Source organism: Schistocerca cancellata, chromosome 2 (assembly GCF_023864275.1).
Source record: "Schistocerca cancellata isolate TAMUIC-IGC-003103 chromosome 2, iqSchCanc2.1, whole genome shotgun sequence".
NCBI classification, from domain to species: domain Eukaryota; kingdom Metazoa; phylum Arthropoda; class Insecta; order Orthoptera; family Acrididae; genus Schistocerca; species Schistocerca cancellata.
The window spans coordinates 108,882,037-108,909,512 of record NC_064627.1 but is presented as its reverse complement, the minus strand read 5'-3'; positions in this window follow the sequence as shown (position 1 = coordinate 108,909,512).

Sequence of the window (27,476 nt, the reverse complement as noted above, 5' to 3'; positions counted from 1 at the left end):
TATTGCCGAACCAACTACCCGTTTCAGGAAAGAGAAGAAGATGCAATTATTGTCCATATAATAAACAGAGGAAAAGTGCTATGACATGCTTTAAGTGTAAAACCAACATTTGTAAGGAACGTAGTGGCGTTCTTTGTGCTTCTTGTCTGTCACATGTTGAAAACTAAGAAAAATGCAATTTTATGTGAACAATGTATAATAACTTTTTGTCAAAATATTGCCTATATACATAATATTGTGAATAATGAGTATGTTTTAATTGAAGAAATCGGTAGTAATAAATGTTATAAAATACAAACTGCAACTTATGAGTGAATTAATAATATTATTTCTATATGTTGTATGTCAATGGATGTAACTAATAAAAATTCACTCTTAGTGTGGTGTCACCGCCAGACACCACGCTTGCTAGGTGGTAGCCTTTAAATCGGCCGCGGTCCGTTAGTATACGTCAGACCCGCGTGTCGCCACTATCAGTGATTGCAGACCGAGCGCCGCCACACGGCAGGTCTAGAGACACTTCCTAGCACTCGCCCCAGTTGTACAACCGACTTTGCTAGCGATGGTTCACTGACAAAATACGCTCTCATTTGCCGAGACGATAGTTAGCGTAGCCTTCAGCTACGACATTTGCTACGACCTAGCAAGGCGCCATTACCAGTTACTATTGAGATTAAAAATAATGTACCGTCAAGAGCGACGTTCACCATTTATGGATTAAAGTTAAGTATTCCACCAACTACGTCCGTTTTTTGCTAAAGTCTAATTTCCTTGACCTGTTCCAGACCTCACGCCAGCCTGCGTGAGCTAAAACGCGTGCCTTTCGGCTTCCTCTAGTAAACCGGTGTTGGCTCTCCTGCCGACCCACAACACTTGGAGTTTTTTTTTTAATTAATAAAATGTTAATCAGGCCCACTAGATCCTGATACTGTACCTTAGGAATCTTTCAATATGTCAATAAATTTGACAGAAATAAATTTAACTCCAAAGAATGATTATATGAAAAGAGGAAAATTTTAAATTTGGGGAGGGCCTTGGAGGCCCTGCTTATGCATTCATGTGTGTTATCGACACCATGGATCCTAGGGTTAATGCAATAAATGCTCACAATGATGTCCATCAACCTTTGCATTAGGCAATACGTGTAACGACATTCCTCTCAACAGCGAGTAGTTCGCCTTCCGTAATGTTCGCACATGCATTGACAATGCGCTGACACATGTTGTCAGGCGTTGTCGGTGGATCACGATAGCAGATATCCTTCAACATTCCGCCCAGAAAGAAATCCGGGGACGTCAGATCCGGTGAACGTGCGGGCGATGGTATGATGCTTCGACGACCAATCCACCTGTCATCAAATATGCTATTCAGTACCGTTTGAACCGTACGCGTGCCCAGAAATATGGTACGGGTGCAATAGATGTTGATGTAGCATTCTCGTGCAGTTTGTCTGCTACTCATGTGCGGATTAGCCGTGACAGCAGCTGAAACACCTACTTGGGCATCATCATTTGTTGCAGGCCGTGGTTGACGTTTCACTTGTGGCTGAACGCTTCCTGTTTCCTTAAATAACTATCCGGTGAACCGTCCGGACACTTGGATGATGTCTTCCAAGATACCGAGCAGCATACAGAGCACACGCCCGTTGGGCATTTTGATCGCAACAGCCATACATCAATATGATATCGACGTTTTCCACAGTTGGTAAACGGTCCATTTTAACACGGGTAATGTATCACGAAGCAAATACCGCCCGCACTGGCGGAATATTACGTGATACCACGTACGTTTGTGACTATTACAGCGCCATCTATCACAAAGCGAAAAAAGTGGTCCAACTAAAACATTCATATTTCTTTACGTACTGCACGGATATGTAATAAAAATGGGGGTTCCTATTAAAATAAAAAACGTAGTTGATATCCGTTTGACCTATGGCAGCGCCAACTAGCGGGCCAACCATAGCGCCGTCTGGTTTCCCCATTCAAGCTAGACAAGTTTCGTTCTTTGTAGTTTTTCCGTATATATATATATATATATATATATATGTGTGTGTGTGTGTGTGTGTGTGTGTGTGCGCATGTGCATTATAAACTATGCGTGTCCTTTGGAAGTCACATCTGGAAGCTGGAGAGATTTGGAGATATTGAATAAGTGTCCCTAACCGTTCTTTCCACCAACCTGTCTTCTTCTATAGATTTCCCCCCAGCGCAGAAGACAGCTCGTCGGTCGTGGGATCTTCTACTGCGCAGGCTGCCATGCTGTCAACTTGAACCTGTCATTGTGCTCTTTATGGGATGCTACTGGCCCAGGTTAGTTTCCGTATCTACACGGGTGCAGGATCTGTAGTATTAACAATGACGGTAGGTGACACTTCTCATCACTGTGTCCTGTTTTGTTATATCTTAAATTATTACACATTTTATACTGTCTTTTACAACACTCAGCATAGCTTTCCTGATTGTACGGTAACTTTTTTGACAACTTCCGATGTAGAGTATGACATGTCCGGCCCTCCAGAACGCCCGAAACAGAGATGCGTGACCGGACTTTCAGAACGCCAGAAAAACAATTACGCGTCCGCCCGTCCGGAAAGCCAGAAACAGAGTGACTAGCGCAGCCGAAAATCTTCGTCTCCGAGGCGCGCCAAAGCGACTCAAAGGTGTCCGTATCACTTCGGTTGCAAAATCGTTACTTTTATGTTTCTCAAAACTAGTGGAATTTAATATTTGTTGTTGTTGTTGTTGTTGTTTTGGGGAAGGAGACCAGACAGCGAGGTCATCGGTCTCATCGGATTAGGGAAGGACGGGGAAGGAAGTCGGCCGTGCCCTTTGAGAGGAACCATACCAGCATTTGGCTGGAGCGATTTAGGGAAATCACGGAAAACCTAAATCAGGATGGCCGGACGCGGGAATGAACCGTCGTCCTCCCGAATGCGAGTCCAGTGTCTAACCACTGCGCCACCTCGCTCGGTGAAATTTAATAAACAAAATCGGTAGACTCATAGGGTAAGTATAAGAGATTGTCATATTAAAGCCTGGGTTAATCACAACGAAAAGTATATAAATAAGTAATAAGGGAAGTTAGGTATTTTGGCGCTTAACACCCGTATGTGCCGACCAATCAGAAACAAGTTTCGTACAATTGATGCCCTCTCACACGGGACTGGTACATACTGTACTATATGTCGCTTGTACCTCACTCCACTTATGTACCATTCGCGTGTATCAAGCTGCATCAAGGTGAGCTTCTAGCCAAATAAAATACTGGCGGCTACAGCCAGAAATATCATAGCGTGTCATTGTGTATGTGTGTGTGGCGGGGGGGGGGGGGGGGGTGCCTGTGGATGGGTGGACGGGTTGGAAAGGGGGGGGGGGGCGTGCGTGCGCGCGCGTTGGGAGGGTGGGGGTTGCGAATGTCAGACTTTTTCTACAGTTCTTTCCCCTTCCCCGCCCCCTCATAAAATCGCACTTCCGATCACAACATATTTAATGTGTCAGAGATGGCAACGATAATACTAATAACAATAAAAAGTAATAATAACTTTATTTGAATGCGCGGCGTCTGTGCTTTCTGCCTCAATGGGCTGTGAATGCACAACCATCAGTGCAGATCCACATTTACGCTCGATCCCCAGCAGGAATCTAAAATTAGCGAGCACACAGAACATGGACGGGGACTGTGGATAAGCAATTGTGCTAGGTACAAATACGACTCGGGTTAATAGTACCCGGGTGGTGCAATGGTTAACGAAATTTGCCTAGTGAGCGAGAGATCCTGGCTTCGAGTCCCAGTCCGGTACACATTATCACTCGTTGTCGCTGATCCTGTATAAAGTTCTGCTGCAGCTTATATCATCAGTTCCTTCTCTTTCCTCTCCTTTCAGTTTACAGAAGAATAACCGTATTTTGGCTTGAGTTATATCGACCGTACGAGACTCATTCATTTCTTTCTGTCTAGTGCACTGTTTATCCATTCAGTGTCGATGTTCATTCCAGCTGTGGCCTCTTAGATGTTATCTCACCATCTCATTCTGAATCTTCCTCTTTCTCTCTTTTCATATATTGTTCTGCAGAATGCTAGAAAAGTAGTCCATCTCCGTCGTTCTTGCTGTATAGCATGCTCAGATCAACCCTCTATTATTTAACACTTCGACGATATTAAAGTGTTTTTAGACCCCTTACTTCTTAATCTTTCCTTATTCTCCATTCCATGGTACTTTTATCATACACAGGTCCAAAAAGTTTCCATGATTTTTTCTTTCGAATATTAATAGTTTTGCTTCATCTTTCTTTCTCAATATTAATACTTCACTTGCCTGTAACCATACCGCTTTAGTAGTCGGTTGATAGAAGTGAAATTTAAAGCTTAAACTGAGCGCTCTTTTCTTTTTTTGCTAAGAAAAACTACAATGTCTTTCGTTCGCTGTTGACCGATGGGCATCTATTTCTATATTAGTTCTATTTTCGTTACCACCACTTGCAATCAGATGTATTGGAAGTTAACCCATCTACAGCCAAAGACTTATGAAGTTCCGCAATTAATTTCAGTTAGTAGTAGCAAACAGTCTGTTCAAGAATCACAAGGTGAGGAGGTATATTTGGGAAACGCCGGGAGATACACGAAGATTTCACATAGACAACATCTGTGAAGCTGTTTCTCTTGAATAAATCATCCAATTTTTCTGAAACTTAAATCATTTGAGTGTCTGTACATCTACCTATTCCGTCCCATTCGAATAATTTCTTCGTGGCCAGTCGTTTCTTTTGCCTAAGAGTGTCTTCTGTTTCACTAATTTCATAGAAGAGACAGAATTTAGCGAGAAATGATAAAAACATACTAACTTAAGACTTATTACAATATACAAAATTAAAGACTTCAAATTCAATCCTTTTGTACCGCTGCCGTTTGGATGCAAAACTCCTCGTGTCACATGTTAATTTGTGCAAGATTGTCAAGCTGGAGCAACCAACAACAGCTGGCCATGATGGGTGTACTCTATCCCCCCTAAAACCTCATTACCATTACTTTAATGTCTTGGTGAAACCTCTCGCCCTTATGCGTATTCACTGCTTGAGTTTTTCTAGAAATCTTTCTAAATGACAGTGACGGATGTGTACATTCGGACTCCTGTTGCATTCTGAGGATTCGTATTTTTCCATCATGTTGTTCACATATACCACAGAGTAAGAAACCCTCTTTTGTTGCAAGAACTTCTGAACCACTTCTCTGAAATCAGTCCAAGCTTCCATTTTTTGTGAGACACACATTTTTCAAAAGTGTTATCTTATTTCCCTGGAATATCGCCTTCCAGATATAGCTTCTTTGATTTCAGCTCCTGATAGCGCAGAAAACTTGTTGGTTATGTTTTTAAAACAACTCCCGTTTTTATTCAGTGCTCTCGAAAATTGCTTCAGTAGACCCAATATAATGTGCAATTGTGGTAGCAGCATTTTCTGAAGATCCGCTAAGCTTTTCCTGAAGACGTTCTTGAATTCCAGGGTCAAGTGAATTTCTTCGAGGCCATTCTCGTGTATACTAATAGCTCTTTCTTCCTCGGCTGTCTCATTCACAGATATAACACAGATACTTAGTGTAACCCTGTTGATGACATAACAATACACAGGAAACCTACAATTCACAATAGATCCTGCATTCATGTTCACTGTAATTTACTTCTCCGAATAGTAGCTCGAGATTCTCCTATGTCTCTGAGAACTAGACAGAATGGAAGACCGTGATTGATGCTACATTGTTGCCGTCAGGTAGCAATACACCTTTAAACTTCTATTACTTGAGTCAAGAATGGGCCTCTGGTCATATTTCTTGTATCCTCGCACTGTATGACTAGGTTGCCCCTGGTTCACATCTCATAGGTTGCCCATGTATCAATTAATTAATGCGTCCCGTATTGCAGTTCGCTGCCGAGGACGCCACGTATGTAATCCAAAACACAAGTGACTCTCTACTGAAGGTGAAGATTAATTTCATGCTTTGTGATAGGCCTTCATGATACTTTCAGTGGAATGCTAGACAGACCTAACCTGAAGGTATGCCTTAACATCACACACGTATTGTCAAACTTTTTTGTCTACAGTGAATCATTTTGGTTAAATCACTTATCTGAATACCCTGGAAAATCGTAATTCCTACAATTGGGTCGTCGTCTCGGTTTCTAATTACCTGTTGGACACCTGCAAAGATTTTTCTTAGTTCAGCATCAGCAACTCTCCTATTTACACAATCCGCTCAGATCTGCTTTCTTTTCATTACATCGATATTCGTTCCTCTCTCTCCAGCCTGCTCCCTGATTCATTCGTTTCTGTTCCTAACTCTCCAAAGAAATTCTAGCATGACATTACACTGTGAACACCTTTCAGATTTTGAACAGTTTTCTTAATTTTGCCCATGTATTTTGTAAAGATTAGTAAGTGCTCCGATTGTACCTATGTGTTTTGAAACTCTAGTTTAAGAAAAGTATTCCTAAGCAGTATTTCTCCTCATTTCTTTTGCTGTTCCTCTCTTGTCTTTAACTCCCTCAGATAAAAGAGTTCACAAAGTTGTTCCATTACTTTGTTGTTAATTGTAATTATTTTATTTTTAATATGTTGATTACAAATTATTTTAGTTTCACTGTAATTGTTTTTCCGGAATACTATAAGAATTACTCCGTTAAGGGGACGAGGTCTTTCTTTTGATTCAAAAATAGATTTTTTTTTAAATTGCCTTTTTGGATCCATAAAAGCGTTTAGGATCCACCCCTGGAATGGTTTTTCCGAATACAAAACGGAAATGTTTGTTATTCACGGTTGAACAAAAAAATGCACCAGCCAGAAATCGGCCTTTTTCACGCACCAGTTTTTTTTCTTTCGGAGGACGAGTTTTTGTTCCGGTGCTTGGGAGGAAACTCACAAAATTCAAATGAAAGTTTGAACGCGTGTGTTTAGAAGTTAGCCCCCAAGCATTTGCATTCTGGTGCGAAGACTGTGGAGATTGCGACTTTTCTGGCCGTGAGCAGCTTCAGCGAAATATACTCAGCAATTCTGGAGACCATGACAACGATGGACGTCACCCTGGAACTCTATTCGACGCAGTTCGCCAAGCATTCGGTGACAACCGGATTCAAACGACCGAAAACCGCTTGTCACCGGCCATACGAGCGGCTCTGGAGTAGCGCAGGATGGCCCAGATCGAGCAGAACGCCCTCTATGAGGAAGAGGAAGGTCTATTTTATGGACCTGGAATAGCAGATTGAACGTAAGTTGCATAATATAGTTTTTGTATCTAGTCAAAACTTCAACCGTTTTTTCTCGATATGACATTTTTTTATCGCGCGGTATGGTAACTTCAAATCTACTGAACCAACTGACATGATTCTTTGTTTCCGACGAAGCTAACTAAATTATCTAGGAGTTGTACCACATTTATTCCGATCCACCACCTATAAATATTTTTACTTGGCCGAGAAAAAAACATTTGTTTTTTCAAATGGCCAACGTTTTGTTTCCTATGTTCCAAATAACTTAAGCGAGGTACAACTCCTAAAGAATCTTATATACTTCGCTAACGTCAACTCAGTTTTGATTTCAGACGAGCCGGCTGACCTGTGACATACATACGTGGAGGTCTACATCGAAATTTTGTTTCGTTCCGACGGCACTTCCGCCTTTGGTCTTCCACATTTCCAGTCGAAATAATTCCAGTTTTGAGAGGAAATACCAATAAACATTTTGACCAAATTTTGCATTGATATTTGTAATATATCCCGAGAAGAAAATTCTGAAAGAACATGCTTTTTTCGGGCCAAAGGTAGTAAACCTCCCCTTGAGATCATCAGTCAGTTCCTGTAGTGTAGCTGACCTCTACGATTAGGGACAATATTATTTATAACATTTGTCACGATTATACTAAGAGAAAGTAAATCTGCCATAACGTACCAATAAAATTTTATTGCCGTAATTTAATCACTTTACAATCCCAGGCAGTGAACGGGAACAACGCTGAGGCAATGGAATACAAAACACTCACGATGGCGATCAATTAAAAAATAAGAAATTGAAATGAAATCTTTCTTGTCAGTACTTACATTCTACTATCAAATAATACACGTGATCTCATTCTTTTGATAGTACTTGTTAAAGACGTTAAATACACATCAATAGTTGCGAAATGTAGCATTTAACCAGAAGTGAAAACTTGAAGCTTCATAAATACGGCATAGAAGGTGAAGAAAAGCAAATCCCTTCCATCAGGGAAACAGTCATTCATCTTCATCTTTCCTAAAGGTTGTGCGTAGTACGACTATCGAAAGCCATAAACTATTCAAGGCACTACTTGCACTGGCCTATACTGGAAGTTCCTTCTTCACGTTGTTGAGACATAGTCATCTTGAGTGCCCCCATTGCTGCTATTATTGTTGTTGTTATTGTTGTCGCGGAGTCGTCATAGCCGTCTTCCGTCCGGAAAATAATTTGATTCATATCTCCACTGAAGTCCAATAGTCTTCATCTTTGCTTAATTATGGAAACCTACATTCACGTGAACCTGCTTATTGTAGTCAGGTCCTCACCAATTCTTATCCTCTACCCCTCCCCACCCCCCACCCCCACCATAGACAGACACACAAACACAAACACATACACATACACACACACACACATACATACATACACACACACACACACACACACACACACACACACACACACACACACACTTCCTTCTATCATCAAACAAATTAACTCTGCCTTTGTGCCTCAGGATGTTTCCTATCAATCGATCCCTTCTTTCAGTGAAGATGTGCCATAAGTTTCTTTTCTCCCCAATTCTAATCAGTATGTCTCCATTAGCTGTTAGATTTACCCATCTAATCTTTACTATTCTTCTACAGCGCCTCATTTCGAAAGATTTTGTTCGTGTCTGTACCCTTTACCGTGTACATTTAATGTCTGTTAAAGGCCATACACCAAGGAAATAGCTTTATAAAATACTTCTTAATTAATATTCTACATTACCAAATTTCTCTTTTACATAAACGCTTTTTCTGCTATTGCCACTATGCATTTTTTTTGTTGTCTCTACTTTGGCACTCGGCACTTAGTTTGCTGCCATATTTCATCTCGTACGTTCTTGTCATAGTCTGATTTATTTCGAGTACACTCCATTACAGTTGTTTTACTTTTTCATGCTTTTTAGACTCTGTTCAGTTGCTCTTCCAAGTCCTTTGCCATTACAATGTCATCGGCATATTCTTTTATTCTACACGAACTTTAATTTGTTGCCGGCAGTGGTGGCCGAGCGGTTCTAGGCGCTCAGTCCGGAACCGCGCGACTGCTACGGTCGCAGGTTCGAATCCTGCCTCGGGCATGGATGTGTGTGATGTGCTTAGGTTAGTTAGGTTTAAGTAGTTCTAAGTTCTAGGGGACTGATGACCACAGCTGTTAAGTCCCATAGTGCTCAGAGCCATTTGAACCATTTTTTTAATTTGTTTTCCAGATTTCTCCTGTATTTTCTTCACTTCCTGCTCAAGGTACATATTGGATATCATTGTGTCACACACTTCCTCAAGTAATCTCTCCCTTAATGCGGGCTGCTTCTCATTAATCCGCCTCAGTTGCACTATGTCGACGATTGCTGCGCAAACACTGTCCCGACGTAAGCGTACAAATAAATTACTCTACCTCGCTGTGGGGCGGCGGTGGAGTGGGTGGACTGCTGTGGCCTGTTGTGGGGTTGTGAACCACAGAGGGCTACGGCGGGACTAAGTCTCTCCGTCTTTTCTAGGTCCCCGGTTCAATACACAATACACTATGCACAATGCCTCCCTTTCATGTCTTTAGACTTTTAGAACTGGAGTCAGATTAATATACGAATTGTAGGTAACCTTCTGTCCCCTGTGTTTTATCCCTGGTTCTTTAAGAATTTCTATTTATTCCATTCAACATTGACAAACCCTTTCTCTAAATTTACAAATTCTATAAACACTTGTTTGCCTTTCTTCAGTTGTCTGATAAACAGTCAGGTTAGCATTACTTCGCGAGTTCCGCCATTCCTTATGAATCGAAAATGATATCACAACGTTAGTAGATAAAAATGAAGAATATCTAGACACTATTACCAAAATAAAGAGTTATTTTCCTCTTCCCCGATATTTATTCAGCGTCTCTGCAAACACTGTGTGATTTCATCAAAGACGGTACTTCATTCGTAACTGTAAGAAATTGTCTTCGTATATGCAATGAACACTGAGCGCTAATATATTTCAACAAATCTATCGATGCCTTAAGAAAACTTCTTCGCTGCTAGCCACCAACTTCATTCTGTGTAAATGTTCTCTGTATGATTGATGGTACCTCCTAAAATGATGAAAAACTTTATATCTTTTAAATAGAAAATATAAACTGAGATAGTTATCTGTTTACTAAATTTTTTTCTTGCTCATCGCTTGGTGTTTCCAACGGTGTACATACTCGTATGTAGATATTTCCATTATAGTCGCAATGACGGTACGTTTCACATAACCACCAATTCGTTCTTCTTTCGCGTCAGAGGTTCCAAATAACAGACACTAAATAAAAAGAATATAATATACATGGACAAACTAATGAATGGGCAATTTTTAAACAGAATAAACAGAAGGATACAATTTGCTACACGTAATATATACAGTCGCAGTTTTCATACAAGTTGTGACCATTATGTGACTGTAATGATTGCACTGATTTTAGCCAGTGCCGGTTCCCACCCTGCGCAGGAATCCACAATAAGATGGCACTTTATGAGATGAGTAGAAGTTTGTACCTCCCCACGTTCGCACAGTGAGACTCCATATTGCACAGTTCCTCTTTTCTTGAGGTTGTTCTTGAATCTTACAACCGTTGTGCCCAGTCCTGTTACTTCAACGTGCACCATTGTCTTCATCACGAGGACCCATTTCTGCAATTCTGGCGATTTCAGGTTGATATGGATACCTCTGTTATCGTTCAACTCTAGCTTTCCACGGGTCTCATTGAAGTAGCGCAGAAGACCTTAAGAAACTATTACTGGACTCAAGGCGAGCCAGTGGTGGCTGATGAAGGGGATGGGCTGAGATGATAAAGACCTTTTGCCTGTCTATACCTGCAGCCAGTTCGCCTCTGGTATCAGGCGGGGTTGCGTTTACAGATGTCAGTTTCAGACAGCCTGCGATTATATGCGATTGCAGTCTACCTCGGAGTATTCCAATGATGAATTCTTCTCGGCTGATAACCTGAGAAGACTTATAACACACAGGACTAACGTTTTCAGCTGCAAAGTGAAACAGCAGTCTGAAGATGGGAACCACATCCAGACTGGGACTGTTCATATTTCTAAATGTATCGGAAATCCAATATATCGATCTTTAAAAATATATAATTATCGGCGCTCGGTCTATCGAAACAATATGTCAGTATGTCGATATATCGAAGGAAAAATTTCGACGTACAGGGCTATAAAAATATCGGCTGCATATTGTAAATACACTCCTGGAAATTGAAATAAGAACACCGTGAATTCATTGTCCCAGGAAGGGGAAACTTTATTGACACATTCCTGGGGTCAGAAACATCACATGATCACACTGACAGAACAACAGGCACATAGACACAGGCAACAGAGCATGCACAATGTCGGCACTAGTACTAGTACAGTGCCGTAAGGGACCGCACTGCCACTTCCCAGCAAATTAGGGACACTGTTGCTCCTGGGGTATCGGCGAGGACCATTCGCAACCGTCTCCATGAAGCTGGGCTACGGTCCCGCACACCGTTAGGCCGTCTTCCGCTCACGCCCCAACATCGTGCAGTCCGCCTCCAGTGGTGTCGCGACAGGCGTGAATAGAGGGACGAATGGAGACGTGTCGTCTTCAGCGATGAGAGTCGCTTCTGCCTTGGTGCCAATGATGGTCGTATGCGTGTTTGGCGCCGTGCAGGTGAGCGCCACAATCAGGACTGCATACGACCGAGGTACACAGGGCCAACACCCGGCATCATGGTGTGGGGAGCGATCTCCTACACTGGCCGTACACCACTGGTGATCGTCGAGGGGACACTGAATAGTGCACGGTACATCCAAACCGTCATCGAACCCATCGTTCTACCATTCCTAGACCGGCAAGGGAACTTGCTGTTCCAACAGGACAATGCACGTCCGCATGTATCCCGTGCCACCCAACGTGCTCTAGAAGGTGTAAGTCAACTACCCTGGCCAGCAAGATCTCCGGATCTGTCCCCCATTGAGCATGTTTGGGACTGGATGAAGCGTCGTCTCACGCGGTCTGCACGTCCAGCACGAACGCTGGTCCAACTGAGGCGCCAGGTGGAAATGGCATGGCAAGCCGTTCCACAGGACTACATCCAGCATCTCTACGATCGTCTCCATGGGAGAATAGCAGCCTGCATTGCTGCGAAAGGTGGATATACACTGTACTAGTGCCGACATTGTGCATGCTCTGTTGCCTGTGTCTATGTGATCATGTGATGTATCTGACCCCTGGAATGTGTCAATAAAGTTTCCCCTTCCTGGGACAATGAATTCACGGTGTTCTTATTTCAATTTCCAGGAGTGTATATCACAGGTTCTGCGTATCAGGGATCCGACAGTTTATTGGTGCATTTGTGGAGGTATGTGGCGTTAAATGTTTTCGAGCAGGTCATGTAATTCGCTTAAATAACGGCCGCTCATTTGTGTACGTGGTGATGGCACATGATAGCGACCGAAATGGGTCCCGTAGGATTTGCATCAGGCGAATTTGGTCACCGAGACATTAACGTAAGTTCGCTATGATGCTCCTCAAGCGAAGGTGGCACGATTCTGACGCAAAGACACCGACAATTATGCTACTGAAAGATAACATCAACGTCGGGGAAGACATCAAGCATGAAGGGACGCACGTGACTCGCAGCTGTCAGCGTGTCTTAGATTACTACCACAGGTGCCACTCAAGGGTAGAAGAATGTCTCCCATAGTGTAATACTGCTCCCACCAGCCTGTGTCCATGGCGGGCTGCAGGTTCGAGCCGCCGTCCATCTCGATGGCAACGTCTGTGGAGACGACTATCGACCTAGTGTATCAAAACGTGATTTACTCGAAAAGCCGGCACGTTTCCATTGATCGATAGTCGAGTCGCGAAGGTCCTCTGCCCACTGCAATTGAAGCTGACGATGTCGTCGAGTCAACAAGTGAACACGTAGGGGTGGTGTGCTGCGGAGCTCCACCCACAACAACGTACGATGAACAGTGCGCTCCGGAACACTTGTGAATGCACCAGTATTGAGCTCTTTCGGCAGAGATGCCACCCTTTACAGAGTAGACCAGCATGTGAAGAGTCGTGGACGTCCAATCATTTAGCATCTAGTGGTAATTTCACTGTCCTTCTACCCCTTTCCGTAGATGCCCAGCACAGTAACACGTGAACATTCGACAAGTTTCGCCGTTTTCCAGGTAGTCGTTCAGAGGCTGTGCATAATAATAATCAGCACTTTGTCAAAGTCCTTTACCTCAATGGATTTCCCCATTTGCAGTCCATAACTTCGCTAGGGTGATCCCCCGCCCGTGTTTGCTCCGCTTACATACACTCCTGGAAATTGAAATAAGAACACCGTGAATTCATTGTCCCAGGAAGGGGAAACTTTATTGACACATTCCTGGGGTCAGATACATCACATGATCACACTGACAGAACCACAGGCACATAGACACAGGCAACAGAGCATGCACAATGTCGGCACTAGTACAGTATATATCCACCTTTCGCAGCAATGCAGGCTGCTATTCTCCCATGGAGACGATCGTAGAGATGCTGGATGTAGTCCTGTGGAACGGCTTGCCATGCCATTTCCACCTGGCGCCTCAGTTGGACCAGCGTTCGTGCTGGACGTGCAGACCGCGTGAGACGACGCTTCATCCAGTCCCAAACATGCTCAATGGGGGACAGATCCGGAGATCTTGCTGGCCAGGGTAGTTGACTTACACCTTCTAGAGCACGTTGGGTGGCACGGGATACATGCGGACGTGCATTGTCCTGTTGGAACAGCAAGTTCCCTTGCCGGTCTAGGAATGGTAGAACGATGGGTTCGATGACGGTTTGGATGTACCGTGCACTATTCAGAGTCCCCTCGACGATCACCAGTGGTGTACCGCCAGTGTAGGAGATCGCTCCCCACACCATGATGCCGGGTGTTGGCCCTGTGTGCCTCGGTCGTATGCAGTCCTGATTGTGGCGCTCACCTGCACGGCGCCAAACACGCATACGACCATCATTGGCACCAAGGTAGAAGCGACTCTCATCGCTGATGACGACACGTCTCCATTCGTCCCTCCATTCACGCCTGTCGCGACACCACTGGAGGCGGGCTGCACGATGTTGGGGCGTGAGCGGAAGACGGCCTAACGGTGTGCGGGACCGTAGCCCAGCTGCATGGAGACGGTTGCGAATGGTCCTCGCCGATACCCCAGGAGCAACAGTGTCCCTAATTTGCTGGGAAGTGGCGGTGCGGTCCCCTACGGCACTGCGTAGGATCCTACGGTCTTGGCGTGCATCCGTGCGTCGCTGCGGTCCGGTCCCAGGTCGACGGGCACGTGCACCTTCCGCCGACCACTGGCGACAACATAGATGTACTATGGAGACCTCACGCTCCACGTGTTGAGCAATTCGGCGGTACGTCCACCCGGCCTCCCGCATGCCCACTATACGCCCTCGCTCAAAGTCCGTCAACTTCACATACGGTTCACGTCCACGCTGTCGCGGCATGCTACCAGTGTTAAAGACTGCGATGGAGCTCCGTATGCCACGGCAAACTGGCTGACACTGACGGCGGCGGTGCACAAATGCTGCGCAGCTAGCGCCATTCGACGGCCAACACCGCGGTTCCTGGTGTGTCCGCTGTGGCGTGCGTGTGATCATTGCTTGTACAGCCCTCTCGCAGTGTCCGGAGCAAGTATGGTGGGTCTGACACACCGGTGTCAATGTGTTCTTTTTTCCATTTCCAGGAGTGTACTTTGTAGTGGCGCAACGCCACCAGGGGGCTCCCAAAGCCGCGATGGGCAGTCGTCATAATGTTTTGACTTATCAGTGTATTTTAACCTCGGAGGCAGGTGACCAATTTACAGACAGCCGTTCCATAAATTCTTCCGTCCTTGACCGGAAAGCTAATGTTCATGCCCTTCTGGATACCAGGCAAATCGCTGTGGTTTCGCGTTACGACAACAGTTGAATTGTTTTCCATATCGCATCGACACGCTTTATAAGCTGCCACTGCTAGTGCTGCCATCTTCCGTTTGTGAGTGCTTACTGCGAGTTGAATGTAGATGTTGGTCTTAGTAATGTGACTGGACGGTGTGTATTTTCCAGCGAAAGGTGTACATACATATTTACAATTTCGTACTGGACGGATAGAATTAACAGAGGGTAATTTATTTTAGCAGTTGTCTTCCTGACTGATTAATCGCCATCGAATTTGGTTCCAGTCCGTCATTGAAGTCCAACGTTGATTTGTGTCCTCATCTGGGTGTTAAATGTTCCTGCACTACCACTCCCGCCTATACCAAATTAACTTGAATTGCTTTAGAAAATGTCTATACATCTGCTATCTTATTCCTCCAAGAGATTGTTTTGTTTCAGAGTCGGTGACGGATCGAGACCACTATTCTGACGTCGCAGATATACAACTCGAACGCCCAATCCCCAAGTATCAGTCTGTTACCCAGGAGCAGATATAGACTCAGATCACAATATAGTAGTGATGAAGAGTAGGCTGAAGTTCAAGACATTAGTCAGGAAGAATCAATACGCAAAGAAGTGGGATACGGAAGTACTAAGGAATGACGAGATACGTTTGAAATTCTCTAACGCTATAGATACAGCAATAAGGAATAGCGCAGTAAGCAGTACAGTTGAAGAGGAATGGACATCTCTAAAAAGGGCCATTACAGAAGTTGGGAAGGAAAACATAGGTACAAAGAAGGTAGCTGCGAAGAAACCATGAGTAACAGAAGAAATACTTCAGTTGATTGATGAAAGGAGGAAGTACAAACATGTTCCCGGAAAATAAGGAATACAGAAATACAAGTCGCTGAGGAATGAAAAAAACAGGAAGTGCAGGGAAGCTAAGACGAAATAGATGCAGGAAAATGTGAAGACATCGAAAAAGATATGATTGTCGGAAGGACAGACTCAGCATACAGAAAGTTAAAACAACCTTTGGTGACATTAAAAGCAACGGTGGTAACATTAAGAGTGCAACGGGAATTCCACTGTTAAATGCAGAGGAGAGAGCAGATAGGTGGAGAGAATACATCGAAAGCCTCTATGACGGTGAAGATTTGTCTGATGTAATAGACGAAGAAACAGGAGTCGATTTAGAAGAGATAGGGGATCCAGTATTAGAATCGGAATTTAAAAGATCTTTGGAGGACTTACGGTCAAATAAGGCAGAAGGGATAGATAACATTCCATCAGAATTTCTAAAATCATTGGGGGAAGTGTGCAACAAAACGACTATTCACGTTGGTGTGTAGAATATATGAGTCTGGCGATATACCATCTAACTTTCGGAAAAGCATCACCCACACAATTCCGAAGGCGGCAAGAGCTGACAAGTGCGAGAATTATCGCACAACCAGCTTAACAGCTCATGCATCGAAGCTGCTTACAAGAATAATATACAGAAGAATGGAAAAGAATATTGAGAATGCGCTAGGTGACGATCAGTTTGGCTTTAGGAAAAGTAAAGAGACGAGAGAGGCAATTCTGACGTTACGGCTAATAATGGAAGCAAGGCTAATGAAAAATCAAGCCATTTTCATAGGATTTGTCGACCTAGGAAAAGCGTTCGACAATATAAAATGGTGCAAGCTGTTCGAGATTCTGAAAAAAGTAGGGGTAAGCTGTAGGGAGAGACGGGTCATATACAATATGTACAACCACCAAGAGGGAATAATAATAAGGGTAGACGATCAAGAACGAAGTGCTCGTATTAAGAAGGGTGTAAGACAAGGCTGTAGCCTTTCGCCCCTACTCTTCAATCTATACATCGAGGAAGCAATGATGGAAATAAAAGAAAGGTTCAAGAGTGGAATTAAAATACAAGGTGAAAGGATATCAATGATACGATTCGCTGATGACATTGTATCCTGAGTGAAAGTGAAGAAGAATTAAATGATCTGCTGAACGGAATGAACAGTCTAATGAGTACACAGTATGGTTTGAGAGTAAATCGGAGAAAGACGAAGGTAATGAGAAGCAGTATAAATGAGAACAGCGAGAAACTTAACATCAGGATTGATGGTCACGAAGTCAATGAAGTTAAGGAATTCTGCTACCTAGGCAGTAAAATAACCAATGACCGACGGAGCAAGGAGGACATCAAAAGGAGACTCGCTATGGCAAAAAAGGCATTTCTGGCCAAGAGATGTCTACTAATATCAAATACCGGCCTTAATTTGAGGAACAAATTTCTGAGGATGTACGTCTGGAGTACAGCATTGTATGGTAGTGAAACATGGACTGTGGGAAAACCGGAACAGAAGAGAATCGAAGCATTTGAGATGTGGTGCTATAGACGAATGTTGAAAATTAGGTGGACTGATAAGGTAAGGAATGAGGAGGTTCTACGCATAATTGGAGAGGAAAGGAATATGTGGGAAACACTTATAAGGAGAAGGGACAGGATGATAGGACATCTGCTAAGACATGCGGGAATGACTTCCATGGTACTAGAGGGAGCTGTAGAGGGCAAAAACTGTAGAGGAAGACAGAGATTGGAATACGTCAAGCAAATAATTCAGGACGTAGGTTGCAAGTGCTACTCTGAGATGAAGAGGTTAGCACAGGAAAGGAATTCGTAGCGGGCCGCATCAAACCAGTCAGTAGACTGATGACCAAAAAAAAAAAAACAAAAAAAACACACTGGTAAGTTCCAAAGAATCATTGTATCAGCTTAATGAAGGTCTTGTTCCGACTTCCGATTTCACAGTCAACTTTTCACTCCAGTGTACCCCCGCTGCTGAGACAAGTTTTGTTTTGAATATACAGAAAACTTCCTCTTACTTTTACACATTAGACTGTATTATGGAAATGGTACCGCTGGCTGCTGCCATTCGACCACACTGAAATTGCTTTTAACTTACCTTAGGTCCGTCTAGCACCAGGTAAGTAAATGACCAAAACAGAATATCTTGTTAATATACCCTATGTGATCGAAAGTATCCGGACACCCCCAGAAACATACGTTTTTCATATTGGGTGCATTGCGCTGCCACCTATTGCCAGGTGCTCCATATCAGCGACGTCAATCGTCATTAGACATCGTGAGAGAGCAGAATATTGCGGAACTCACAGACTTAGAACGTAGTCAGGTGAGTGGGTGTCACTTGTGTCATACGTCTATAAGCGAAATTTCCACACTCCTAAACATCCCTAGGTCCATTGTTTCGGATGTGATAGTGAACTGGAAACGTGAAGGAACACGTACAGCACAAAAACGTACAGGCCGACCTCGTCTGTTGACTGACAGAGACCTCCGACAATTGAAGAGGGTCGCAGCGTGTAACAGGAAGACAACTATCCAGACCATCACACAGGAATTCCAGACTATATAAGGATCCACTGCAAGTGCTATGACAGTTAGGCGGGAAGTGAGAAAACTTGGATTTCATGGGCGTGCGGCTGCTTATAAGAAACACATCACGCAGGTAAATGCCAAACGACACCTTGCTTGGTGTAAGGGGAGTAAAAATTGGACGATAACAGTACACAATGCGGCGATCCGACGGCAGAATGTGGGTATGGCGAATGTCCGGTGAACGTCAGCTGGCTGCGTGTATAGTGCCAATAGAAAAATTCGGAGGTGGTGGTGTTATGGTGTGGTCGTGCTTTTCATGGAGGGGCATTGCACCCCTTATTGTTTTGCATGGCACTATCACAGCACAGGCCTAAATTGATGTTTTAGGCACCTTCTTCTTCCCTCTGTTGAAGAGCAATTCGGGGACGGCGATTGTATTTTTCAACACGAACGAACACTTGTTCATAATGCGCGGCGTGTGGCGGAGTGGTTACACGACAATAATATCCCTGTAATGGATTGGCCTGCACAGAATCCTGACCTGAATCCTACAGAACACGTTTGGGATGTTTTGGAACGCTGACTTCGTGCCAAGCCTCACCGACCAACATCGATACCTCTCCTCAGTGCAGCACTCCGTGAAGAATAGGCTGCCATTCCCCAAGAAACTTTCCAGTACCTGACTCAACGTATGCTTTCGAGTGTGGAAGCTGTCATCAAGGCTAAGGGTGGACCAACTCCATACTGAATTCCAGCATTGTGGATGGAGGGCGCAACGAACTTGTAGCCATGTGTCCGAATACTTTTGATCACATAATGTATTTTACGCCTTCCTTATTGTATTTACTGAATTTGATTGAATATCGATGAAAATGTATTCGTTTGTAATGCTGATCGTGGCGGAGGGTAGATTTTGTCACTGAAACAACAACAGAAGTGTCGAATACGTTTCTGGTCTGCTAACAATTTTTCGTCGAAATGCTGTGCCCGCTAAACCTCCGACACGTGAATCACAGCTCTGGCCAACAGCAGACAACCGGACTGCCGTCGTAAATCAAGTTTACGGAGCCGTTAACTTTAGGGCCCGTAGTGTCCGCGGGAAGTCCAGAAGCGGCCGGGCTGTCGCCTTGCGCCTCGTATGCTCAGCATTAATGATGCAGTTGTTGACGCTTCAGTTGGAGGGGTCGGCGACAGGAGTACTGGACGCTCCGTTCCCCGCTGTGTCCTGGCTCACAGGAAAGCCCGTAGCGACCTTAACCAGCCTCCTTAACGCTGTAGTTACGATATAACGAGGTAATACGATGCATAATTAACGGCGAAATGCATTATTCGTCTTAACGCTTCCCTCAGAATACGCATACAAGCACATTCCGTGCAGTGGACAGAACGATGACACTATATGTCACTGTCCGCTCCCCTCCTTCATTCATCATCAATGCTGAAACTGTTTCGAGATGCTGCAGTGAAGAGATATATATACCACAAATTGTTGTAAAGTTATATTAAATAATACGCGAATGCCAAAAAATGTTACTGATTACCTGGCAGTATTTTGACCTGACCGCGACTTTCCCATGTACAAAGAATGTGGAATTGCAGCTACATTTTCATCTACGATCAATAAGCCCCTTTACCACGCGAGGCAGAGAATGCTACTGGCACGACTATCGTCGCCCCCTTTGCCTTTTCCATTCGCAAATAATACGTGACAAGAAAGAATGTGGGTACATTCTTTATGAGGTCTAATTTCCCCGAGTTCCCCGGCACTGTCCTTTCGCGATGACTCTTGGTCGAGTTTGAACATTACTTCATTGAGTGACGTAGGGTGCCTGTCTTGTAGCTTCTGTCACAGGAATTTTGCAAACACCTCATTGAAGTTCTCGCGCTTACTAAATGAAACCGTCACTAATCTTCGTTTAATTTGCTCAGTCTCTTCTATTAACCCAATCAGGTAGGGAATCGAGTACCGCGAACATACACAACTGGCCATTAAAATTGCTACACCAAGAAGAAATGCAGATGATGAACGGGTATTCATTGGACAAATATATTATACTACAACTTACATGTGATAAATGATGGCTAACAGAAACCCTCAGCTGCCGAAAGGTGTTGTTGATATACCTCGATGTGGACAGCTGAAAATGTGTGCCCCGAACGAGACCCTAACCCAGGATCTCCTGCTTACAAGGCAGACGCCCTATCCATCTGAGCCACCGAGGACACAGATGAACAGTGCGTCTGCAGAGACTTATCTCTTGCCCGCTTCCCGTGAGACACTCATTCCCAACTGTCCACAATTCTACCTATGTAATGTACCTTATAGACATTTGCCCATTCACTCATTACTCGCGCACGCTTTGGCGATTCCCGTAAGAATGCGCACAGGTTGCCCAAACTCTTACGGGAATCGCCAAAGCGTGCGCGAGTAATGAGTGAATGGGCAAATGTCTATAAGGTACATTACATAGATAGAATTGTGGACAGTTGGGAATGTGAGTCTCACGGGAAGCGTGCAAGGGATAAGCCCCTGCAGTTGCGCTATTCATCTGTGTCCTCGGTGGCTCAGATAGATAGAGTGTCTGCCATGTAAGCAGGAGATCCCGCGTTCGAGTCTCGGTCCGGGCACACATTTTCAGCTGTCCACATCGAGGTATATCAATAACACCTGTCGGCAGCTGAAGGTTTCATTAGCCATCATTTATTCCAGGGAAAAGTTGGACGGTCATCTACAGTATCTGTTCTTTCGAGAACAGTTACTGTCTTCATAATTACATGTGATTACATTATCACGCAATTTGGGTGCATAGATCCTGAGAAATCAGTACCAAGAACAACCACCTCTGGCCGTAATAACGGCCTTGATACGCCTGGGCATTGAGTCAGACAGAGCTTGGACGGTGTGTACAGGTACAGCTGCCCATGCAGCTTCAACACGACACCACAGTTCATCAAGAGTAGTGACTGACGTATCGTGACTAGCCAGTTGCTCGGCAACCATTGACCAGACGTTTTCAATTGATGAGAGATCTGGAGAATGTGCTGGCCAGGGCAGCATTCGAACATTTTCTGTATCCAGAATGGCCCGTACAGGACCTGCAACATGCGGTCGTGCATTATTCTACTGAAATGTGGGGTTTCGCAGGGATCGAATGAAGGGTCGTAACACATCTGAAATGTAACGTCCATTGTACAAAGTGCCGTCAATGCGAACAAGAGGTGACCGAGACGTCTAACCAATGGCACCCCATAACATCACGCCGGGCGATACGCCAGTATGGCGATGACGAATACACGCTTACAATGTGCGTTCGCCGCGATGTCGCCAAACACGGATGCCACCATCATCATGCTGTAAACAGAACCTGGATTCATCCGAAAAAATGACGTTTTGCTTTTCGTGCTCCCAGGTTCGTCGTCGAGTACACCATCGCAGGCGCACCTGTCTGTGAGGCAGCGTCAAGGGTAACCGCTGCCATGGTCTCCGAGTTGATAGTCCATGCTGCTGCAAAAGTCGTCGAACTGTTCGTGCAGATGTTTGTTGTCTAGAAAACGTCCCCATCTGTTGACTCTGGGATCAAGATGTGGCTGCACGATCCGTTACAGCCATGCGGATAAGATGCCTGTCATCTCGACTGTTAGTGATACGAGGCCGTAGGGATCCAGCACGGCGTTCCGTATTACCCTCCTGAACCCACCGATTCTATATTCTGCTAACAGTCATTGGATCTCGACCAACACATCAATGTTGCGATACGATAAATCGCAATCGGGACATGCTACAATCCGACGTTTATCGAAGTCGGAAACGTGATGGTACGCATTTCGCCTCCTTACACGAGGCATCACAGCGACGTTTCACCTGGCAACGCTGGTCAACTGCTGTTTTTGTATGAGAAATCGGTTGGAAAATTTCCTCATATCAGCACGTCGTAAGTGTCGCCACCGGCGCTAACCTTGTGTAAATGCTCTGAAAAGCTAATCATTTGAATATCACAGCCTCTTCTTTTTGTCTGTTAAATTTCGCGTCTGTAGCACCTCATCTTGGTGGTGTAGCAATTTTAATGGCCAGTAGTGTAATACAAGAGTCGATCGAATGTTTTGTTCCCCACTTCCTTCGTGCATGAATTACATACTCTTGGATTCCTTCAATGAATCTTAGCCTAGATTCCTAAAACTGATTTGAATTGTTCGGTCCACTTTGGAACGCTCCGGAGTGTTACTCCAAGACATTTTACTGTGGTCACTGCTTCCACCGACAGTGATAGATCTCTACACACACATATCTACAGCTACTCTGTGCAAGCCGCCGTGAGGTGCATGGCAGAGGGTACGTCCGATTGTACTGGTTATTAAGGTTTCTTCTCGTTTCATTTACGTATGCAGTGCGGGAATAATGATTGTCTGAACGCCTCTGTGTGAGCACTAACTGTTCTAATCTTATCATCGCGATCCCCCTGTGAGCGATAGGTACGGGGCTGTAGTGTAGAACATTCCTAGAGTTTGCTTCTTTAAAATTTGTTAATAGACTTTCTGAAGATAGTTTATGCCTATCTTCAAGAGTCATCCGTTTAAGTTCCTTCACTATCTCTGTGACATTCTCCCATGCATTACACAAACTTATGATAATTCATGATGTCCTTTTCTGTACATGTTCAATATGCCCTGATACTCCTGCTCGGTAGGGGTCCTACACATCTAATCAGTATTATAAAACCGGTCGCATGAGTGATATGTAAGCAATTTCATTTGTATACCGATTGCACTTCCCCAGTATTCTTGCAATAAATCGAAGTCTATCATCTGCCTTAGCCACGACTGACTCTATGTGGCCGTTCCATTTCATATCCCTACGAAGTGCTACACACAGGTATTTGTATAAGTTGGCTTATTCCAGCAGTGACTCACTGATGTTATAGTCATTGTATAATACATTTTTTTAATTTTCTTAAGTGCAAAATTTTACATTTCTGAACATTTAGAGCATATCGTTACACAGCTTTAAAATCATATCAAGATCTGACTGAATATTTATGCAGCTTCTTTCAGATAGTACTTCAATATAGACAACTGCATCATCTGCAAAAAGCCTGATTTTCCTATCAATATTGTCTACAATGCCATTAACATACAACATGAACAGCAAGGGTCCCAACACAATTCCTTGGGGCACACCCCAAGTCACTTCTACATCTGACGATGACTCTCCATTCAAGATAACATTCTGTGTCATCCCTACCAAATGACCCTCAACCCAATCACAAATTTCACTTGATACCCCAAATGATCGTACTTTTGACAATAAACGAAGATACGGTTCTGAGTCAAATGCTTTTCGGAAATAAAGAAATACTGCATCCACCTGACTCCCATGATCCAAGCTTTCAGTATTTCATGTGAGAAAAGTGCGAGTTGGGTTTCACACACTCGAGGATTTCGAAATCCTTGTTTGTTGGCACTGCGAAGGTCATTCTGTTCAAGATACCTCACTATGTTTAAGTTCAGAATATGTTCTAAGATTGTAAGACAAATAGACGTCAAAGATAGTCGACGGTAGTTTTGTGGATCACTTCTACTACCATTTTTGTAGACGGGTGCGACCTGTGCCTTATTCTTAGAACTGGGCCAGGCTTTTGGTTCGAGGTATCTACAACAGATTATACTTAGAAGAGGGGCTAACTCAGCCGCAAATTCAGTGTACAGTCTGACAGGGATTCCGTCCGGGCCTGGAGTTTCGTTCAATTTTAACTACTTCGCTTTTTATCAACTTCACTGACACTAATACTTGTTTCATTCATTTTTCCAATGGGACGAGAATTAAACTAGGGCAGCTCTCTTACGTTTTCGTTTGTAAATGAACCTTTAGAAACGGAGTTAAGAATTTCATTTTTTGTTTTGTACATACGACCAGAATTTCTTTGGGTTATGTGAAAGATCTGATTATCCACATTTATCTAGCTTAGCGCCAAACGTCAGATCCTGGTTGAAGCGCTAATCCGCAGCAGGTCTTCCAATAGTTTTCAGCATTTGAACTTTGCTCTACAGAACGCATCCTCCAAAAGCCTGATGGATTCTCCGACCTTATCCACCAGATCATTTACATTAATCGTTTACAGGATCAGTTTTGTAACACATTTTTGGGATACTCTGAAGTTACTTGTACGTTTAACGATTTCGACCAGTTATTAATCAAATGGTGAATTATATGTTACGAGGTCTTGAATCAGGGAAGAAATCTTCTCAGGACCTCCGGTACAGTATCTAATGACTCCTGGAAATTCAAGGACATGGACTTACCCTACCATGAACAGGTGAATTAAATGTCAAAGAATTTTTATGGAATACATGCTGATTATTGTAGAGGAGATACTCGTCCTGAAAAAAGATCATAATACGAGGACATAAAAAGTGTTCCAATGCAAACAACGCACTGAGTAACTGAACAGCAAAAAAAAAAAAAAAAAAACAGTTTGTTAAATAGGGAGCTTGATTCCTAAAAGAATCATTGCTATGTACCGACATTAATACTTTCTGTCCCCAAAGCCACTAACAGTACAAAGACATGACTAAAGTGTACGTAGCGGAAGATTTGAATTTTAAGAGAATATCTGAGCTGATTGAAGAATGTCATCCTGTTACAGCACTGTCTTTTGATTCGTTTAGGAAGCATTTTAACAGAAATTTCGATATTTCTTTCTATGGTAGCCTAGCAGCAGCATTTTGCCACAGCCCACCGCATTAAATTGAAGCACCCTGTCAAGGCCGAAGCCAGGATTTTCTCAAAGGATGACGGGTCTAATTTGTTAAACAGGACATTAGAAATTTTGACATTTTGTGCTGAGATTGATCAACTGTCAGAGATTACTGGGTTATCTTGAAGCTCGGTTCAGCGAATTTTAATGGAAGATTTGGGAATGAAAAGGTTTCCTGACAAGTTTGTTCCTCGGGTTCTGACTGCCAGATCAAAAGGAACATCGAGTTGAAACATGTCGTGCATATATTTGTTTATTACTTTTATGTACATAATTTGCTTTTAGGAGGTCTTTATATAAATAGTATTTGGTGTATAGTATTAAACAACAAAAGCTTTTCTTAAAGAACTGTAATATACATTACCAACTCATATATACACTGAAGAGTCAAAGAAGCTGGTACACCTGAATAATATCGTGTACTGTCCTCACGAGCACGCAGAAGTGCCGCAACACGACATGGCATGGGCTCGATATTTCTGTGCTAGTAGTGCTGGAGGCAACTGGCACCATGAATTCTGCAGGGCTGTCCATAAATCCGTAAGAGTGCAACGGGGTGGAGATCTGTTCTGAACAGCACGTTGCAAGGCGTCGCAGATATGCTCGATAATGTTCATGTCTTGAGAGTTTGGTGGCCAGCGGAAGTGTTTAAACTCAAAAGAGTATTCCTAGAGTCTCTCTGTAGCAAGTCTGCAGGTTTGGGTTGTCGCACTGTCCTGCTGGAATTGCCCAGATCCATCGGAATGTACAATGGACATGAATGGATGCAGGTGAGCAGACAAGATGTTTACGTACGTGTCATCCGGTAGAGTCGTTTCTAGACGTATCAGGGGTTCCATATCACTCCAACTGCACACGCCCCACACCATTATAGAGCCTCCACCAGCTTGAACAGTCCCCTGCTGACATGCAGGGTCCGAGGATTCAAGAGGTTGTCTCCATACCCGTACACGTCAATCCTCTCGATACAATTTGAAATGAGACTCGTGCGACCATGTAACATGTTTCCAGTCTTCAACAGTCTAGTGTCGGTGTTGCAGGCCAAGGCGAAACGTGAAGCTTTGTGTCGCGCATTCATCAAGGGTAGACGAGTCGGTCCTCTGCTCCGAAAGCCCATATCGATGATGTCTCACTAAATGGTTCGGACGCTGACACTTATTGATGACCCAGTACTGAAATCTGCAGCGATTAGCGGAAGGGTTGCACTTCTATCATGATGAACGATCCTCTTCAGTCGTCTTTGGTGCCTTTCTTGCAGGATCTTTTTCCGGCCACAGTAATGTAGGAGATGTTTTACCGGATTTTACAGGATTCTTGATATTTATGGTACGTCGTACGGGAAAATCCCCACTTCATCGCTACCTCGGAGATGCTGTGTCTCATCTCTTGTACGCCGACTATAACACCATTTTTTTTTCTTTATTGTAATTTGAACACCCCATACAAGGTGGGCTGGCAGCGGAAAATGTTACTCCGCTCTTCAGCCAAATGCAGTACAATAAAAAAAGGAAGGGAGACAGATAAGTAACATACTGGCTGTTTAAAAAACAGTAGAGACAATAATTAAAAAACATGAAGCCGTTCACACTCGACGAAACAAACAAGAAAACTGTCGGCACTGTGCACAATCCACTGACGAGTTAGACGACACATGTGAACGAAGGAGCGTGGACGGCGAAAAACACTGATGCACAAACACGACGGCACAGACACTAAACCGAGGGCGATGATCTCCGGCGCGCGAATGTTCACTAGGCGTGTGCGTGTGTGGGGACCTGCCAAGAGAGGAGGAGGAGGAGGAGGAGGAGGGGGAGTGGGAGAGCGAGAGGGGAGAGCAGAGACGCCACGGGCAGGGGAGAGAGGGAGGAGAGAAGAAGGGGGAGGGGAAGCCCGGGGGAAGAGGGGTGGAGGGAGGGGACAGGGGAAAAGGAAACAGAAGGGAAGGGAAGAGAAGGGAGGGAGGGTGCCTAAGGGAAAGGACACCGGAAGTGGGGGGGAGGGTCAAAGTTGATAGGAGGGGTAGATGGAGGGGAGGAGGACATCATCAGGGAGGGGGAGCTGGCGGAAGCCACCTTGGGAGAGAGTAAGGAGGGTGGAGAGATGGAGACCGGGTGGGACGTAGGAATACAGGCGCGGCAGCGGG